The sequence below is a fragment of the Emydura macquarii genome, unplaced genomic scaffold, assembly GCF_026122565.2.
Source record: "Emydura macquarii macquarii isolate MOO-44397 ecotype Brisbane River unplaced genomic scaffold, CSIRO-AGI_Emac_v2 contig_3470, whole genome shotgun sequence".
NCBI lineage: Eukaryota > Metazoa > Chordata > Testudines > Chelidae > Emydura > Emydura macquarii.
Genome location: NW_027133607.1, coordinates 7,256,546 through 7,262,545, shown reverse-complemented (window position 1 = coordinate 7,262,545; position 6,000 = coordinate 7,256,546).

Sequence of the window (6,000 nt, the reverse complement as noted above, 5' to 3'; positions counted from 1 at the left end):
ACTGACTCCCGGGGAGGTGGATTGGGAGACTCCCCCCGTTGGAGTAGGTAGCATCTACACTGAAACACTACAGCAGCGCAGCTCTAGCATTTTTAGGTGTAGACACACCCGTAAGCAGGTGCTTAAGTCCCATTAAAGCCAGTGAACCGTGGTTAGTGCTTTCCTGAACTGGGGCATGAATGAAAAGCAACACAGCAAAGACCGTGTGCTCTTTGGTCACTTGGATAGTGAGAAGTGCTGAGTTAGTTACTGAGACAAATGCAAACTCATCCATGGGCGGGGAGGGGTTAAGTCTATTGAACTGGCTGGGCAGTGATGTGTAGAATTACCATTTCACCTTCCCAGTCTGGGCTCGGATCCGAGGCTGACTTGCCGTGGGCCCGTGGAGAACCCCTGTAACTGATCCATGCCTGAGTGTCTTTGTACATAAAACGGTAAACGACCAAGATGAAACCAGCTGTACAAAAGCTGTTTAGCATCAGATTAAAAAAAACCCAAAAAATCTGGCATGCTAATTTCCTCTTGGCTATTCTCATTTTATTCTTGGTTAGCTACCCCATTAAACAGAACCTTGCAATTATCACCTGTGACGATAAAATAAACTAGCAACCAATAAAAGCATACGGTAGGATTTTCAGTGGAGCAACGCCTTTGCAAAGAGTGTTCTCCCTGCACGATTGTATCCATCATGTAATGGGAACATATGAGCTTGGGAGAGCCACGGCACATGAGGGTTATTTTTTTTTTAATCATTGTTATGACACAGGCTGGCTTATTTCAAACTTAGTCGAGGGGGAGGGCTGCCAATTAAGACATGATGCTGGAAGGAATGTGAGTTATTTCCCTTCATCCGCCTCTTACGATATTGTGTCTGGCACTGGCTTTGAAATAATGTCATAATTAAGACCCATTCAAAATTACGAGGCTGTAAAAAGGGAATCGTGAAACTCCCATGAACTTTTATAGCCCGATGAAAATATTTCACCGTGCAGGCTGGAGGAGTATTTTCTTGCCTCTTCGCGCACCAAAGGCCCATGTATATATATGATTATTCTCTGCATACTGGCTATGCTGACAGCATTTCATGTTGCATGATGAACTAGAAACTCCAGGTCTTGGCCATAAATTGATATTTCTTTCGTAGCATGGCTGGGAATGAAATTCAGAGATGCCACATAACCTGGAGATGGATTTTATTTGTGGTCTCATAAAAAGAGAATTAAACCAGTAAAGTCCTTCCTTCATCTAGACAATAGGTCTGGCACAAGTTTACCCCCAACCTCAGCCCTGCCAAGGTCCCCCCAGACCTGACCTGGAAGGACCCTTTCTAAGAGACTTCTGACGCAACAACTTTTCCCGTCATTGGCCCCTCTGTGCTGCCAACTCCAGCAAGGATATGCATTGGAATGGTAGTTTTAGCGACACGGAGACCCATCCATTAACAGGGATCACTAACTTAGCCAGAGAACTGATGGCAAACTCACTCAGTTAACGCCGCCTGCCCGGGGTGCATTCTAGCCAGGGCAACTGACCCTTTGTCCATTTGGAAGCCCATGTTCCGTGGGTGTTGTCAGAGACGCACAGACGAGATTGGACGGCAGGTTGCTGTTTTCGCAGTGCGCTGAGGGGCACGCCTCTGAAAGGCAATGAGCGCTCCGGGTGCTTGGCACTTGTGAAAATCAGGGCGGGGCCAGGTGGGCCCAGTCAGCTAATTAGGCTGCAAACGGGGGGAGCTTTAGGCTGGAGGCAGCGCATTAGAGAGAAGCTCACCTGTGAGGGACAGGAAAAGAAAGGGGCTGCAGGGAAGGAGTCTGCAGTCACTCCCTGGGAAAAGGGAGGAGTGTTGGGGGCTGCAGAGATGAGCTGCCTAGAGTCACTCCCTGGGAGGAGGGAGTGAAGAGACTGGCAAACGCTGAGGCAAGGGGAAGGCCAGGAGGTATGGAAATGGTTCCGAGAAAGGCAGCAAACAGAGCAGGGAACAGAGCATGGCTGCCTGAGCCGGTACCTGGAATAGAGGGTGGGCCTGAGTTCCCACGGCACCGTGCAGTGGTGCAGCAGGAGATTGCGGGAGAGCAGGACCTTGCTACACCCCCTGGAAGGGGAACCACTGTAGTGACCCGGCTGGAGGGCTGTCATGGAAAGGCCGCTGCGGGTCCTGGAGCGCGAGGGGCTGCACAGGTGAAATGGAAGGGGTATAACAGCTGGAAGGGGTGTCAGCCTGACCGAGCAAGTCCCCAGAACTGCCAGGAGGTGGCGCCGTCCAGTGGTGAGTAGAGCGGCCCGTGAGAAGCCTAAACATGGCTTTAACTTCACACTCCTCCTGTTTTATAATCTTGGCCCAAATCCTGAAGTTTTTATTTCTGTAAAATTCCACAAGCAGCATGGCCTAGGCCAAAGGACATAAAAGGCAGCTGCACGACATCCATTTTGTCTTTAGTCTCCGGCCTACCTCTGGATCAACCAACTCATCTACACCTGAACTGAACTGAAGCTGTGAAACAAAGGACTGAGACCCATCCAGGTACTGGATGTACACCAGAGGGACTATACAAGCCTGCAAACTCCACAATTCTTCTCGAAACCTGATGTAGATGGACTTTCAAATCATTCGTATGTATCTGATTGCTTTAATCCTTTAACATTTCTCTTATGGTTTGTTTCTTTCTTTTTATAATAAACCTTTAGTTTTAGTTACTAAAGGATTGGCTGGCAGCGTGGGATTTTGGATAAGATCCAAACTTATATTGATCTGGTACTGTGGCTGACCCTTTGGGGTCAGGAGAAACCTTTTTGGTAAAGAGCAATGAGTTTAAATAACTGGTCTCTTTACTGGACCTAGTGGCTGATTGGGAGCCGGAGACTGAAATGCAGTGAAGGGGGCTGTGTACATTTTTATTTTGGCTTCCTGATAACCAGTGCGGGGAATCAGAAGCACTGAGTGGTTGGGAAGTCTGATTTCAGTGTCACCCACCAGTGCTGGGAGAATCTGCTCTCCGTTTACAGCCTGCCCTGACCTTGGCATTTTCAGGTGGCTGCCCTGGACACGGACGGATCACACATGAATCAAGCACAAAAAAATATGCATGCTTACAACAGCCCCGAACATCAAGTTCAAAACTTTGCACACATGACTGCTGTACATCAAAGAGTCTGAGACCCCAGCAGTACATGGCTGAAGGAGTCTTTTTCCAACCCTCTCCCTCCATGAATGATGAACAGTCTCTTCTTGTGCACATCACGGGTGTTACACCATCAGTGCTCTCCTCAAACTCTGTTACGTTGTCAAAGCAAGAATGAATTAAGGAGCTCTCCTTCAGGGAGAAGGAATTACATGCAGTCAAGACAGGAAATTAAAGAACAAATGTTAACGAAGGAAGGGCCTTTTTCCTCGCTCAGAGGGTTACTAGAATTTGTCAGAGGTTGGCTGAAGCCAATTGTGTCTACAGAGACTTTAGATCTAGCGGACTAAGCACTGAACTATGACTCAGGACAACGGGGTTCAAATCCTGCCCCAGACTTCTTGTGTGACCTTGGACAAGTAACCATCTCTTCTAGACCTTAGTTCCCCAATCTGTAAAACGGGAAACCTATTTACCTACCTCCCAGGGCTGTTGTGGGATACAATCCATCAATTACTGTGAGGTGCTCATATACTACAGTGATGAAGGTTATGTAAGTACCTATCTGCTAGTACCTCACATTTTATCAGGATAGACTGGTTGAAAGAACCCTAGATTTCTCTCAGTGGACAGATACCATTTAAACTGTAAACTCTTCAGGGGCAGGGGAGCATGTCGACATATTTGTCCAGTATATCTTGGGTCCTGTGGGGGAAATTGATCCTTGCACTGACCCTCTCAGCACAGGGGTGAATTTCACCCCATATGCATAATCCCATTCAGGAACAATGACTTTGAAAGAATGTTCAGGTTGCAAATTCAAGCCGTCAACATTGAGGAAATGCCAAAATTAAGGTGGCCGGTGTCACCTTCATTCGGCCTCCTGGTGTATATGCATTCTGATAGTTTTTAATTACACGATTTTTTCCTACAGGAACCCTGCCTCAGACAGTACACGGGTAGTTATTCACTAATTCTTTTCTTTTTCTCTCAATCAATGTGTGGCCAGAGGCCTAGTTTATTGCACACCATTCAAACCCTGCTCTGAATACGAATTTGTTAATTTCCTCTTCTCTATGGCCTGGTCATCAAGAATTTGAGTCCTTCACAAACACTAATGACTTTATCTTCATAATAAGATTAAGTGTTGTTACTATTACCATATTGTTACCACTTTACAGAGGGGAACTGAAGCTCAGAGACATGAAGGTCCAAATCGTCCAAAGTCTCCACGACTTGTGAGTGTCCAATTTAAGACATCTAGGTCTGATTTTTCAGGATATTTAGCACTGAAATCACTTCGTATGTTCAAAGCACAGCTCCAATCGGCTGTAGCTGCAGTTGTGAGCACTACGCGATTGTGCAAATCTGGCCCCAGTTGTCAGGCACCCCCAAAAAGAGGCACATAGGGTTAGTGAAAAAGTTGTGACTTGCCCAGCATCCCCATAGGAACTCTCTGGCAGAGGCAGGGATAGAATCTCATTCTTCAGGGTGGTCATTTGATTGCATAAATTCTGAGCCCAGCAGCTTTCTTCCTACAATTCCCTGTCTCATTTATGATCCATCTTCCAATTTCCACAACAAGGGAGTCGGGGGTCCTACAAACAAGGGCCTCCTCCACTACACAAACCTCATTCAGCCCATGCAGTGAATATCTCATCTCGAACGTCTCTACTGAGTATGTGGAACTGGAGGTTTTAGGAGGCTTACAACGTGGGCATATCTGGGTGAATTTTCTTGGGGTGAATTTCACATGGGAACTCTGTGGTAGAATCCAGTTCTTCAGAGGTGTGCTAACCTTGAGACCATCCTTTCTTTTCTTGGGGGCACAAAAAGGCACAGCCCTAACACCAAGGGTGACCCCATTCAAGATTTCAAGCATTTGCTCTAGAGCAGCGGTTCCCAACCTTTTTGGCTCGAGGGCCACAGATATCATTTTTACAACCCTGAAGGGCCACTGGACTCTGCCAGCAGCCCTCCCTCTCCCCCACTGCAGCCAGACAGAAGGAGTTCAATGAGGGGGCTGCCTCCTCACTGATCTCCTGTCCCCTGGCTGCAGCAGGGAAACCACACGCATCCTCTAGCCCTGTGAGCACCACCTGGGTCCCTGGGCTGTGATCCCTTCTGCAGTCAGGGGGACGGAAGATCAGTGCTCGCCTCCCTCTGGCTCCAGCAGGGACCCCAGCACCTAGGGACCCAGGCAGAGCGCTTTGCCCTGCTCCCTGCTGCCCCAGCAAGGAGCCCGCCCCGGTCTTGTGCCGACACACTCCACCTGGGTTCTTACACAGCGTCTGCCTTCTGCAGCCAGTGGGAGGGGAGCGGTGGGCCACTTTGAAAGACCCCACAGGCCACTTTTGGAGGTTGGGAACCACGGCTCTATAACTGGAGGCACTAGAGCCCGTTTCAATTCAACGGCTGAAAGCATTCTTTTAAGGTGGTCAAACCAGGTCTTTTTCCCTAACCTTTTTCTTAGAAACGGCTGAATTTTTTTTGTTTTTTTGTCTGAAATTTCAAATATAATTCCACCTGGAGCAGCCACGTCAGCGAGAGAACGTCAGTCTGAATGGTGAAGGTTTGGCCAGGTTTAGGCAGCTGAAAACAGGCTCTTATCATTTAAAGTGCTGGGCAATCTTAACTCTAGGTAGCACTGCTGGCGCCTGAAAGACATTAACAAGTATTCCAGTGCCACGCTTCGCGTCTCTAGGGGGGTTTAGGCAAGTGAACACATGTCCGAGGCACTTGTTATTGGTGGACCGTTGACACTGAACTTGTATCACATACAAAATTTCTTCTCTAGCTGCGGTATTAAAATAAACTAGCAAGGGACAGATGGAAAATTGGTGGCTGTTGATAAAAATTTTTCACCACCCCTCTCAAAGTC